The sequence below is a fragment of the Physcomitrium patens genome, chromosome 19 (genome assembly GCF_059467195.1).
Source record: "Physcomitrium patens ecotype Gransden chromosome 19, ASM5946719v1, whole genome shotgun sequence".
In the NCBI taxonomy this organism is placed as follows: domain Eukaryota; kingdom Viridiplantae; phylum Streptophyta; class Bryopsida; order Funariales; family Funariaceae; genus Physcomitrium; species Physcomitrium patens.
Window position 1 is genome coordinate 1,249,536 of NC_143428.1, and position 15,421 is coordinate 1,264,956.

Here is a 15,421-nt window from a genome sequence, read left to right on the forward strand (position 1 = left end):
CAATAGAAGATTCAATTGACAAATTGGAAAAGAAGGTGAAACAATAACAACACCAATTATAAGCAAAAGACATCCGAATTCTGTAATTGAAAAGCCAATCGTGAGAATTAAGTACTTTTAATGAAGATTTAACTGCCAGATTAACCGTAGTACTAATAAATGTATCGGACCAAGAGAACGACGATGTGCCTTTAGAACTGGAATCAGTGGATCCGTAGCATAGGAGTTGGTATCTCGGGCTAGTATAAGGAGAATGGGAGAGAGGAAGAAAATATCAAACTGTGATAGTCATGAGCTGGGGTTAAGCTTGGTACTTCCTCTTTATTTCTTTTGTTTTCTTTATTATTGAAGAATAATGGATAGTTTTTGAATAATGAGAAGTGAATCTATGGAATAAATCAGAGATTGATTTATGAGTTATTGATTATGTAATTGGAGTACTGAGTGATTGAATTATATGAGAAGTTATTGAAAGATTGATTATAGATGGAAGATTATGATTGTTGTTTATTGAGAGTTGTGTGTGTGTTTTGACAGAGGAAGTCTATGATTACAAGAATTTTGTGAATTCAGATTGGTTGGAGTGAAGTTTGTTATTCCTGATATTGGATGGAATTTATTGAGTGTTGAGTAGTCTTTTGAGAGTGCAAGGTTGTATATTGTGGTTATCAGTTGATGAAGGAGTATTGTTACTGGGAGGAAGCATTGTAGTATTTCTTATTGTTTTAGTAGTTTGAAATACAGTTAATTGTGTGATCCTAATAAGTAAAACTCATGTGCTTAGTCTTTTCTTGTGTTCAAATTCTCCTATATAGGTTTATTCTGGGAGGTTTCTTCCGGAATAAGTAAAATGACAATCACAGAGAGCTACGATGATTCCGGTTCAAGGTAATTATCAAAATCTGACTTGGAATAGATCAATAGGTAGTTATCCATGGAGATTAGAAATAGTGGCTAATTCCAGTGCCAATATTCAAAGGCCAGTTAATGTCATCCTATTGTAAGCAATGCCACCGAATGTGACAACAACGTATGCTCCATATTTTCCATATCAACAACAAGTGGCAGAGTAACCAATAATACCAGCCCCAAAAGATTTCAATGAAGCCTTGTTGTTGAACCTGACAAAGAAAATAGACGAAATGGACATCAATATGGCCAAAGATAAGGACAAGAGGCAGAAGCCTATCAATACTAGGACCAATGTTTGGTACAATAATTGTAAGGGCCACGGTCATTTGGTAACAGAATGCCTTTTACCCTCACAAATGATAGATCAATGTACATTTTGTAGAGGAATCACTTAATAGCTAATTGTTCAAATTTACAAAGGTCACAACAATTCAGTAATCAGACCATGGTTCCACCAACTCACTGGGATGTTAATCAAGTTCAATCAAGAAATACGTTTGGATGGAATGGAAAGCAATCTAATCGACAAAATCAAGCATTCAATAACTTTCAAAGTTTCAATTTTAATTAGGAATCTGCATCAAACCCCCAGTACTACGAGAAGGAGCAATAGAGATATTAGCAATATGCTCCTTCGGCGTCATCCAACCAAGTTCCCTCCATTCCAATGGGACAATCAGGATCATTTTCTAACCCTACATAAAACAAGCCTAATAGATATATATTGGTGGAGACACCCAATATACTTGATGGGAGTGCAAGAAGACCACTTCGTTGTTTTTTTTACAGATAGATTAATCATTATGTGAGTGAATGTTCCAATCCCAGAGCCAGTGATGATTATGCGCCAGTTTGTGGAAATTGCAAGTAGTTAAGGCATACTTATCAACAATGTAATGCTCCGTTCAATTTCAATCATTGAGATCAGTTGATTCAAAGCCAAGGAACAATAGAGGAGATAAATCAAGGTCCTTAAGATTCTCCAGTAAATCGAGTGGAATGTATCCAAGCTGTTCTTACCAAGAATCAACAAAAGAAGAAAGGACCAATTCAATATTTGCATAAGCCTGATGCAAAGAGCCAATTTGATCCAATTATGGGGACATCCAATCCATATCCTGTTACGGGCCTCTTATCCAATATGAGACCTGATTCGGTTGGACAACTCAATGAGATCTCGATTACGGAGTCTTCGATTCTGTTTCAAACTGTTCCGTTCTCTACATAGTTTCTAAAAACGTTCTTTTCGTTGAAAGATCCTCTAGGAGTATGAATTCCAAGGAAGCTCAATTTGTTGTTCCAATTTTGAGTCCAGGGTGGAAGAATATCTTACTTCACGGAATTAAACTCCAAGGAATAAAAAAAAAAAAAAAAGGGTATTGGGCATTATCCTAAAATTGGAACCCTATGACAAATTAAAGGATCTGGATGCTATTTGGTCTTTTATTTCTATGAAGCAACTTCTAACGGTCGCACTAGAATGTCGTTCTATATTGAATTCATCGTTAACATGGCATAGGCAATGCAATAAGGAAGTATATGAAGTCAGTTTGAACCTTGACCCAGGTGCACCAACCATCGATGTTTCGATTGATGGTATTATGATCTCTGGTGTTCAAGTAGATGGTGGTTCCAGCTTCAATTTAATGAACGTTGATACAATAGATGCTTTAGATTTGGAATACTTAGTATCCACGACATTGGTATTATGGATGGCAGATCATAGCCGAGTTAAACCAATGGATATTTTAAAGAGTGTTCAAACTATAATTACTGGTATTGCATATGCAATTGACTATATCATCTTTCGGCTACAACATTTGATTTTATCATATCTAATTTTATTGGGACGACCTTGGCTTTATGAGGCAAAGGCCAAGAATGATTGTGGTCAGAATACTTTGACAATTGGCAAGGGCGGTGAAAAAATGGTATTACAAATGTATCCAGTACGCTATCAAGGGGAGTTTCAATTGTCAGCATCTGAATTGACGTCGGACGATGAGCTTAGCTCCAATGATGATGTAGTCACACTAATTACGGAGGCACCTGTGGAGGCAGCGCAATACTCTGGAGTGGTGTACCAATGTGGAAGTGTGGGGGAGTACTTAATATACTCCACTAATTTGAAAAGCTCTGATTATGTTAGTATTAATTGGATGACTAAATATGATGTGCATCATGTTAGTGTCGTGGACACAAGATTCAATATTTCGTACATGTCAGACTTACCGAATGATTTTCAACCTGTGCGGGGGTTGAAATAGAACATCGCTGCTACACCTTTATGTCAAACTATCAACTTGGCGACCACAATAGACCATTGGATAATTAAGGTCTACGAAGATATTAAGGAGTAGGAGTTGACCTGTTGGACAAAATTTTTCTTACATCATAAGTCCGCTTTTGCTTGGACTTATGCTCATTTAAAGGATATTTCCACTGACGTCTGTGAGCATCGTATCATTTTAGAGGAGAATGCTAAACCGATACAACAAAGAAAACATTGTCTTAATCTTAAATATTTCTTCATGATGAACGAGGAATTGGACAAGCTTCTTGCAGTTGGTTTTATTTACTTGATACCGAATAATGAGTAGGTTTCTCCAATTGTCATGGTCTTGAAAAAGAATGGAAAAATCCGAATTTTTCAGGATTTTCAAAAACTTAATGTGGCCACCAAAAAAGATTACTACCCATTACCTTTCACAAATAGTATGAGTAACCTGTTGTTAGTATCACCAAGTAGTTAGAGAATAGGAGTGGGGCACCAATTAAAGTCATTTTGTGGTATTTTTTTGGGTTGATTGGAGTACCATTTCTTATGTTTCTTGTATATTCGAGAATAGTAGTTCTAATTAAGAGTTAACTGTGAGGAGCCAGTCACAAGTATCAATTGAAGATGTTCCAGAATGGATGAGTCAGTAGCAGCATCAATTGGAACTTCGAGATGCCCAGGTCTTAAAATTGGAGGCTCAAGTCCGTGTATTGGGTGAGTATAATGAAGATCTATCAAACCAGTTGAGGAAGGAGTCAATGGATGGATTAGAAGAGGAAGAAGATTTGAATTTAGAACCAAAATCGGTAGAACCTATGATAGATAATGTAGAAAATGATCAATTGGGTGGACCAAAGGAAATAGTGATTTTGTAGAGTTTTATTAAGTTATTTTTAGATAGGAATCAATTGTATATTTGTGAGGATGCTACACAGATAGGAGTGGAACTATGTAGAATAGATATTAGTTATTTTTTGTAAGATATTAGTAAAATAGATTAATAGTCCATAGAATAGTTAGTTCAGGAGGACAGATGGTTAAATTAGTTATTAAAAGTGATTATTATAGGATTACGGTTAGGATCTGGAAATCAGTAGCAATTATATAGGAATTGTAGAAGTTTGTTGGGGTGCTAGACTGTGATAGTCATGAGCTGGGATTAAGCTTGGTGCTACTTCTCTGTTTCTTTGTTTTCTTTGTTGTTGAAGAATAATGGATAGTTTTTTGAATATTGCGAAGTGAGTCTGTGGAATAAATGAGAGATTGATTTATGAGTTATTGATTATGTAATTGGAGTAATTTGTGATTGAATTATATGAGAAGTTATTGAAAGATTGATTATGGATGGAAGATTATGATTGTTGCTTATTGAGAGTTGCGTGTGTATCTTTCGATAGAGGAAGTCTGTGATTACAGAAATTCTTTGAATCCAGATTGGTTGGATTGAAGTCTGTTTTCCTGGTGTTGGATGGAATTTATGGATTTTGAGTAGTCTTTTAAGACTGCAAGGTTGCACACTATTGTTATCAGTTGATGAAGAAGTATTGTTACTAAGAGGAAGCATTGTAGTATTTCTTGGTATTTTAGTGGTTCGGAATACAGTTAATTGTGTGACCCTAACAAGTAAAGCTCATGCGCTTAGTCTTTCCCGGTATTCCAATTCTCCTATATAGGTTTATTCTAAAAGGAATTTATAGAATAAATAAAATAAAAATTACAGAAAGTACTAAAGAATAGGAGTTATCCTACTAGAGAGAATTTTTCTTGCATCATAAATCATCCTTTGCTTGCACTTATGTTGGACAATTTGTCAGGATTTCTGAAAGCTTAATGTGGCCACCAAGAAAGATTACTTTCCATTACCTTTTGTTAATCTCTTTGTGTTCAAGCTTCAATATACCAAAGCAATTGAACTAATAGAGGTGGGTTCGAACACGGGAAATGACTATTTATATGAATTGGGTCTCTTAGTATCACAATTGAATATACTCTGGTTATCTAAAATAAATTATCAAACTACAAAATATCAAGGCTTTCTACTTTCATCTTAATTCAACGCATAATCCATTCTACGACTATCAATTCAATAATACTTTCATATTCTTATCAATTCATCTCTCGTTTATACTCTTTTGATTGTTATATATTCAATTACTGATCTCCAACTTATCTATTATATTCAATTTCTCAATTCATTACACAGAATTCAATATCTCAGCTTACGACTATCACAGTCTGGCACTCCGGACTAACTTCTCAATATTCAGAAACTATCTATTACTTGTCAACAACAAAGAAACAAAAAGAGGTAGCACCAAGCTTGCCCCGACGTACGACTCTCACAGTCTCACCTCGATCTTTTTTTCCTCAACCTATTTATCCTATCCAAAAAGATGATCCGTCGGCCAGCGGACTCCAAAGGTTATGACTCTTTGAATTCTTAACCATTTATTCCACTAACAACCTATTATTACTAACTAAACTACTTAACCATTAGTCTAATTCTCAAGGTTATCAATAACCAACCAGTAACTTACCACAAAGTTTATTATCTATTTTATACCTTTCACGGAGAGTATGGATAATATGTTGTCATTATCATTAAGTAGTAAAAGAATAGGAGTGGATCACTAGTTAAAGTCATTTTGTGGTATTGTTTAGAGTTGGCTAGAGTGCCATTTTTTTATATTTCTTGTGTTTTCGAGAGTAGTAGTTCCAATTAACAGTTAAGAGTGAAGAGCCGATTACAAGTGTCGATTGAAGATGTTCCAGAATGGATGAGTCAACAGCAGTAATAATTGGAATTTTGGGATGTGCAAATCTTGAAATTAAAAGCTCAAGTCCATGAATTGGGAGAATATAATGAAGATCTCTCAAACCAGTTGAAGAAAGAGTCGATAGACGGACTGGAGGAAGAAGAAGAAGATTTGCAATTGGAACCAGATTTGATGGAATGCACATTTGATAATGCAGCAAATGATCAATTGGGTGGTAAGCTAATGCCATTGATTGAAGAAGCCAAAGCTGCTATGTCTTTATAAGTTGAGACTAAATAATGTTTGCGAGGATGCTACATAATTAGGAGTGGGGCTATGTAAAATAGGTAAATAAATTTTGTGGTAAGTTACTGGTTGGTTATTGATAATCTTGAGAATTACACTAATGGTTAGGCAGTTTAGTTGGTAACAATAGGATGTCAGTGGAATAAATGGTTAAGAATTTAAAGGGTCATAACCTTTGGAATCCGCTGGTCGACGGATCATCTTTTTGGTAGGATAATTAGGTTGAAGAAAGAGAGATCGAGGGCCAGACTGTGAGAGTTGTAAGCCGAAGGCCAAACTATGAGAGTCGTAAGTCGAGGGCCAAACTGTGAGAGTCTTAAGCCGAGAGCCAGACTATGAGAGTCATAAGCCGAGGGCCAGAGTATGAGAGTCATAAGCCGAGGTAAGCTTGGTGCTACTTCTTTGTTTTCTTTGCTTTTATTATTTACTTATGAAGAATTGTGATTGAAAGAAGTATTGTTGAATTATTAGTTATAGAATGGATTATGTGTTGAATCAAGATAAAAGTAATAAGCCTTGGTATTTTATAGTTTGATAATTGATTTTAGATAGCCAGAGTACAGTTAATTATGACACTAATAGACTCAATTCATATAACTAGTCTTTTTCCGTATTCGAATCCACCTCTATTAGTTCAATTGCTTTGATATAGTGAAGCTTGAACACAATAAGAATAACATAGAACAAGAAATATGAATTTCTAAAGTTCAAGAAGAAGAAATCCTTTGCACAAATATTATATTTTGAAGAGATTTTTTTTTAACTTGAGTATTTTATACAAAGTAAAGGAGTATTTTGGAAGCCAAGTCTATATATATATATATATATTAAAGATGGATATATAGAGTTATGATTGAATTCTTATATAACGATGAATTTTTGAAAGGAGATTGTGGATTTTTTTTAAAGTTATCAAAAACCTAATCTACCAGCAAATGGTTAGCTATGATTTGATATTGTCAAGAATGTCAAAAAAAAATTAGATATTTTAGAAAGCCTTATGTACAAACCTTCTTAAATATAAAAGGATTTATTAGTATAATATCTTTTTGATAGTATAGTATTTATTTGTCTTTTACTTTAAAGGTTAAATAACTTATTTGAGCTTGGCCAATAAGTTAAAAATAAACTCTCTACAACGAGGTACTTAGTGTATTTCCAGATAGACAACCACACAATATGACAATGGTATTATACTGTAATTGCTTATACTATGTAAAAATTATTTAGAACATATAATATGTTCATAAGTCTTAATGTATGTTAGAATGGTTAATAGATTAATTTACAGAGAGTGGATGTAAGAAACTTTATTTTGAATTTTATCTTTTTTATTATAGTATTTTAAAATAATTATAGAATCTAAATATTTAATATGAAGCCTTGAAAGGAGATTAAAGCCTAAAGAAAAAATTCTTAACTAGTACAACGCATATTGGGAGGGATGAAAGCAAGGCATGGTTGGATGAAGGCAAGGAATGGAGATCTTCATTCCTATTGATCAAAGGCCATGCCCAATGGGCTTCAAGGACGCTGCCCAAGGCCTTATTAGGAATTAGGGTTTTTCTTTCGAAGTAATTTGAGCTTTTGAGGCTAAGATCATCAAATTTAGGTTTTTGAATATAGATTGGGTACAAATTTTGTGTGATTTGGAGTTTTTATGAAGGAATTATTAGGGCTCAAAGTTAAGGTGTCAATTTTGTATCTACTATCACTCTTTGAAGCATAACATATGTGTACAAAAAGCAATGAAAGATCGGCGATTGGAGTTGGAGAAAAAACTTTCTTAGTATAGAATTAACTTACTTTTATTTAATTTTATTTACTTCTACTTATTTATATATGTAATAACTGGCTTACATGAATATGTCCATGACATTACCCTCCCTTTTAGGGATGAGTTCTATGAGGAGCGGTCATCATATGTTGAGAAAATCTATGATGCAATAAATTGTATTCATTGATGATGACGAATTGTATTCATACTCTGATCTTTGTTCTTTGATCATTGTTAAGGCCTTCATAACTTCCTTCAAATAAAACATTTGGAATACCATCAGAAGTTGTTCTTACATCTAGTAAAATCACCAAACATTGAGAGTCCCTTCCAAGGTCGTGATACCAAACGCGTTGTATCTCACCATCTATTCAAGGAAGAACATGTCATTCTTAAAGATCTACATCTCGATTACGTCGACTTGAAGGTTGTGACAATCGTAATATCTTGTTTGACAGGTCAACAAATGAATACTCTTGAGTCGAATCCATTGGTTGTTGGTTCTCTATCTCCTAAGTGTCACAACTACAAAGAAGCTGCAAACAAGGATTGAAAGTAGAATGTTATCTTGCCTAGATCTTGTTTCTTTTACAAAGAAGGTTTTCATCTTGATTTTGATGGATGTCATCGATGAAAAGCCTCCACCGCCTTTGTTGCATTTGTAAGATTTTTTACTGGCTCCCATGTGCATTCACTAATATCATATCTGCGCCAATAGACAAGATATTCCAATTTATTTTGACGCCGCCTTGAATCTAAGACTTCTTCTACTTCAAACTCTTCATTATTGTTCACTTCTATAGAAGGAGGTCCAGCTTGTCTTCTTCTTGGTATGTCCACTATCTTATATGGTTCAAGAAGATATACATGGAATATTGGATGGATTTTCATTGACTCCGATAGATATAAAGGATATGCAAATCGATTAATTTGAGCAAAAATAGAAAATGGTCCAAGCCTTCGATAGTCCAACTTATCACAAAGACGAGTCGTCTTGATACTGTGACAAAGTAATCATATCTTATCACTCATGTGGAATGGTGGTTATTCCTTTTGATGGACATCTGCATTTATCTTTTGTTGTTCTTGAGCTGCTTTTAAGTACACATTCATCGTTGCATGTAGCTCTCACAAATGAATTGCCAAATCTTTCGCAACAAGATTTTATAGGACCTCCAACATGTATGGCATATGGCCAACCACGTTTCTAATCCAAAAAATCAATTAAAGACACCTATAAAGTCAAAGCAGTATCTATAAAGCTTCTAGGAAGCTTCCATATCAAATACTATAGAATTAACTTACTTTTATCTACTTTTACTTACTTCTACCTATTTATATATGTAATAACTCGCTTACATGAATATGTCGATGACATAAAATCAAAGAAGTTATTCAATTATTCCAGAACGATCATATATACTATAACAAAAATAGAAACCAAGGTATTGAATGATGTCTCATCATATATTAAGGTATATAGCCATAATGGTAAGAGGTCAATGCAATTTCTCACAATAAGACAAGATCATAAGAAACATAGATATCAACTTGGAGAAATTTCTATAAATCATGAATATGATGAATTTTTGGATTTTTAGATTATACACATGAAGTACAGGGTACCATGGGTGCAAAAACATTATCTACTATGGCATGTCTTAATATACAAAAGATTGAATGTAAGATTTGGAATTTAATAGAAGATAGATTTGTGAGTTTTTAAAAAGTTGAAAATTTAAATTTTATATATAAAAGATTAATTAGAAAGATAGAAAGAAAATTTAAAAAAAAAAAAAAAAAAAAAAAAATTAGAATGATTTTTAGTAATGGATTTATTTCTTAAGTTGTTTAAAAAATAAATGAATAAAATAAATAAATAATATTTTACAAGTTTTGGAGACTTTTCAAGAAGAGGTCACTATATCTAGTAATATAATGGTTGACATTTATTCAAGAAACTTATATGAAGAGATATTGAAGATAGCTATTGAAATAAGATTGATTAGAAGTTAGAGCTTAGAGATTGAAGCAATAGTGAATACCAAGTATAAAATTGTGACAAAAAAAAAATGAAGTTGATAACAACTTAATTGCCATCAGACTTAGAAGATCATATCAAGAAGATTAAAGAAGAGCCTGGATTAAGGAAGATAAAATGGATTAGGCACAAATTTATAGAAGAGATATTGATTAAGCTAAAGATTGAAAGAGATGAACTCTTAAAAGAACATGAGAAGAAAAGGTTTTAAGAAATGATTTTTAAATATAATAAGTTTTTTGCTTCTTTATTGAATGAGATTGAATATATTAATCCAAATATTATTATTCCAATAGATATTTTTACTAGTCCACATATACCTTAGAATCTAAAGTCAATTTTTATGCCAAAAATCTTTACCTAAAATAATGAATCTATTTGAAAAAAAGATATAGATAGAGATGTTTAAACCATCTATGGCTCTATATTCTAATCAATGATTCACAATGCCAAAGAAGGTTAGAACTTTGAAATTCATCCAAAACATACAACCAGCCAATAACATGAAAATTAGAAACAAGAAATTAGAACCAATTGTAGATAAGGTTATTAAGATTTTTACAAGATATTCCATCTATTTTGTTGAAGATCTTATTTTTTGTTGTTGTGATGTAATATGACTAATAAGTGAAAAGGGTGAAGAAATTATTATATTATAGAAGATCTCACTTCAAATATTATAGAAAATTATCTTAAAAAATAGAAAATAGTCGAAAAAAAAATAAAAGTAAAGATATAAATGTTTTCTTTTTACAAAGTAGGCTTTTTTTTACTTTGTAAGGCTATAAATAAAGCAAAATAAGATAGATTAGAAAAAGAAAAGAAATAAAGATATGTAAGAAGAAGTTAGAAGTTGATTTTAGCAAAAATTAATTCAAAAGGATAAAATTTGATATTCGGAGAGGACTAATTATTAACATGGATTGAAATTAGATCCTAAGGCACAAATCGAGCACCTATGGCAACTTAAGGGTGTTTTTTACAAATCAAAAAATAAAATATGAGAGTAGATTTAAAAAAAGTTTCTTTATGCATTGATTTTGGATGATTTAAGTAAATAATGACTTTGCAAGATCTTTGCAAAGTCACAATTATTTTGAATGACTCTGGAATTTGAGAAATTAAAAAGGTATTATATTTTGAAGAATTTTATGAGTTTGGTAGTAGATTTATAGTTCAAATTTTGAAAACATATGAAAATAGTTTTTTTAAGTATATATTATAAGTTTGAGCTTAATAAAACAATTGAATAGAAGGTTATTGAATTTCAAATAGGTTGAAGTCTCAAAAATTAGACTTTAAGAGATAATTAGGATTTCTAAGATTTTTAGCAGTTTATTAGTTGGATTGAAATAAAATTTATATATAAAGATAATATAATTAGTTTTCTACATATATGTAAAATTTGAGAATAATTAAATGGTTTAAAAAGGAGATATTAGCATTGGAAGTTCAATATTTAGATTGGAGTAGGAGGCTAGCTAGCAACTGAGTGGATTTTAAGATTTTTCTTCCATTTGGTATGTGCGATTAACTTCAAATTTTGTGTGCTTATTGCTAATTTATTTGTTGAAAAGTGTGTAAATATTTAAGTAAGATCAATAGTTTGATTGATAGATATTGACATTATAAACATTACTAGGGATAGATTGAGTTGATTAGGATTTGGTAAGGATTTAGTTTAGAGTTAGGATTTGGTTTAGGATTTGATTTAGGCTTTAAGATTTGTTTAGGAATTCATTTAGGGTTTAAGATTTGTTTAGGATTTGATTTAGGATTTAAGGTTTGTCTAGAGTTTGGTCTAAGATTTGATCTAAGATTAAGGATTTATCTAAATTAACCTTAGACAAAATCTTAGATAAATCTAAGGTTTAAGGATCTTAGATTTATCTTAGAAAAATTTGTCTAAGATTTGATCTAAGATTAAGGATTTATCTAAGATTTTATCTAAGGTTTAGGATTTATTTAAAATTTGATTTAGAATTTAGAGTTTATCTAGGATTTTATTGAATTCTATTAGGATTTCAAATAAGATTAAATTAGAACTTAGTTGAGATTTATTTAAGATATATTTGTGATTATTTTAATATTTTTAGAATATCTTAAGGATTCTTTTAAGATTTATTATGGATTTTCTTTCAATTATTTTAAGATTTTTTATTATTTACTTTATAATTTCTTCAAGGTTTCTTTTAAATTAGATTAAATTAGCTTATTTATTATTATTGAGATTTAATTAGAATTTATTTAGTATTCTATTAAAATTAAGATTTTATTGTAGCAATTTCCATTCTACCTTCTACAACTAGGTGCCTGGTGCATTTTTGAGCAAGATTTCACGTAATATGGCATAGTTATGATCAATTACAATTTACATAAGAAAGTAGAGATTCAACAATTATAAAGATTCTATTGAAACTCATGAGAATGTGCACTTTGCCTCAAGGTGCTACAAACTTAGTACCTCATATGTAGAGGGTCATGAATCAAATCTTAAAGAAATTCATACTTGAAAAGACTATTCTTTTTTTAAATGATATACTTATGAAAGACTACAAAAAAGATGCCAAAGACTTAATATTAGATGCTAATGGATATAAAAGTTTATGAAAGATTACATTAAAGATATAAAGAAGATTTTGAAGAAGTGAATATAACCTATTCTATTCATAAGTCCAAGTTTAGAGTTGATAAAATTGTGGTAGTTAGACACTTCTATAAGCGATATAGTAAAAAACCTAACCTTAAAAAAATTGATACTATTGCTAGGATGAAGTTATGTAGTAGCATCACTAAATTAAGAATATTTTTGGAAGCTTGTGTCTTCTATTAGATTTAGATTCTACACTTTAGTCATATAATTGAGTCACTATACAATCTCTTAAAAAAAAGAATTAAATTTAGATGAAATAAAAAGCAAAAACTAACTATAGAAGGTCTAAAAGAGATTTTGAAGTTACCATCAATCTTTAGATAAATTGATTATAATTTTCACAAATTAATTTTTGTTATTATTGACATAAGCTTAATTGCTATTGATTTAGCTATTACTCAAGATGATGTAGAAAGGAGAAGATTTGCCATCAAATTTGAAGCAAGAATTTTTACAAATAGATAAAGAGTATATCTACAAATAAAGAAGGCACTTTTGAAAGCACTCATAGCTATGAAGGTAGACAAAAATTACTTAATTGGAGCTAATGAGGTATTACAAACTGATTGCTTATCATTATTAAATATGATTTCCAATTGTTCTATTCTTGATATTATCATACTAAGGTAGATAGCCTATATTAGATCACTCAATCCTATATTGGCATATATTTCTAGTAAGAAAAATATTATGGAAAATATGCTATCTAAAATTAGATATATTTATAAAAAAGAGATGGAGGCTTTAAAGATTGGTGAAGATGATATATGTGAAGATTATAGCTATGTGCTAGCTACTAATAAAGCAAGCACAAATGATAAAGATCATTATTTTAGAGAAGATCTTTATAGAAATAAGTTGAGAGATATTAGCATCTTTTTGAGTATAATAAAGAGACAAGAAGACTGGTCAAATAAGGCTTTTAAAGATATTAGGCATCAATCCTATGGCTATATTTTGAGAAATAGTTTTTTATAAAACTGACCAAAAAAGAAGAATGTCATATCATTGAGAGTGGTCGATGATGCAAAGACAAAGAATCAAGTTTTTAAGAAGTTTCATAATATACTTTTGGTAGGTTATAAAAGAATTTGGACTATTTATCATAAGAAGAAGTTATGGTATTGGTTGAAGAATCACTACAAAGATGTGGAGGATTTTGTGGCTTTATACATAAGGATGAGGGCTGATTGAAGAAAATTAAATGTTATAGAGGCCAAAAAAACTATTCAAATATACAATATAAAGTTGAAGCTAATAATTGCTTATAATTCTAAGGCTAATAGCAAGAGTAATAGAAGATATCTTCCTATTATAAATAATCTTATGAAAGCATGCAAAAAAAAGCCAAAAAAGTAGATAAGACTTCTACCATTTATTTTATGGACAAATAGAATCACTTATAGTACTTTTAGTGGTTATATGCTTATTGAGTTGATGTTTGAAAAAAAACCAATTATGCCTATAAAAGATTCTATGCCTACTTGGATCTACTAGATTGAAATGATTGTATCATAATAGAAAGATTATTAGAGCTTTGGATTCAATTGCTTGAAAGATTGCTTGATGCCCAAGAGATTGCATTAGAAAAATTAGAAGCTATCAAATTGAGTAACAAAGAAAGGTTTGACAAAACTCACCATTTGAAATCTAATCTAATTGAAGTTAGCTATTGGGTATTAGTATGTGATTGGAGTTTGGAGCATCAATATAGCACTCTTAAAAAGTTTGCTTGAAGATGATTTGGTCTATATATAGTGGAGACATAATATGATAATGCCATCTATTCTCTTCATAAATTGGATAGTACAAGTCTAAAGATACTTGTGGTTGAAAAATAGATTAAAGTATTTAATATGAGAGATAATTAATTTAGTCCAAATGAACTTATAAATTTTTATTATTTAGATTTGGATCAAATAGATGATGTAAAAGCATTTGAAGAAAATGAAGAAAATAAAGATATTTAGGTTGATACATGCTAAAGGATGTATAGGTTTGGAAGAAATAGATGTTATGTTGGAAAGTAGTATAATACATAAAAATAAGATAAAATATTATAAAAATTTGATTTGAAATAATAAAATAGAAGAAAAAAGAATAAAATAAAATAAAATAAAAAGATAGTTATAGATATTAATAGTTTGTCTTCAAATATAAGTTAAGATAGGTTGGTATGGATTTAAGATGGAGTGATATGGTGTTAAGATAAAGAAACATAGATTAAAATGGAATGAAATGGGCTTGTATTGACTTTTGGATCCTTCTCTCCTTCTTCTTTACTTGGACTCTCTCTTCTTAGATGTAGCAAGTCATTCTTTGGAGATTTTTTCAAAGTATTTTTACTATTTTATTTGGAAATTTTGAGAAGTAGTTATTTTTTTTGTTAACTTTTCAAAAAGCTCTCATTCACTCTAAGAAGAATTAGTATGTAGATGGATTGAGTTTTTGAAAAATGATGAGTCAATTGACTCATGTTAATATGATTATTAGCTTTGTTTATTTATAAAATATATTATACAAAACTTTAAGAAATAAAAATTGATATATATATATATATATATATATATATATATGGATTGAGTAACTTTCTAAAGAATCATCATATGCTCAAATTTAATAAAGTATGGAGCTATAATGCCTAATTGAGTGAAGAAGAGATAACAACTCTCATATATTATCAAGAGTATGAAATAGT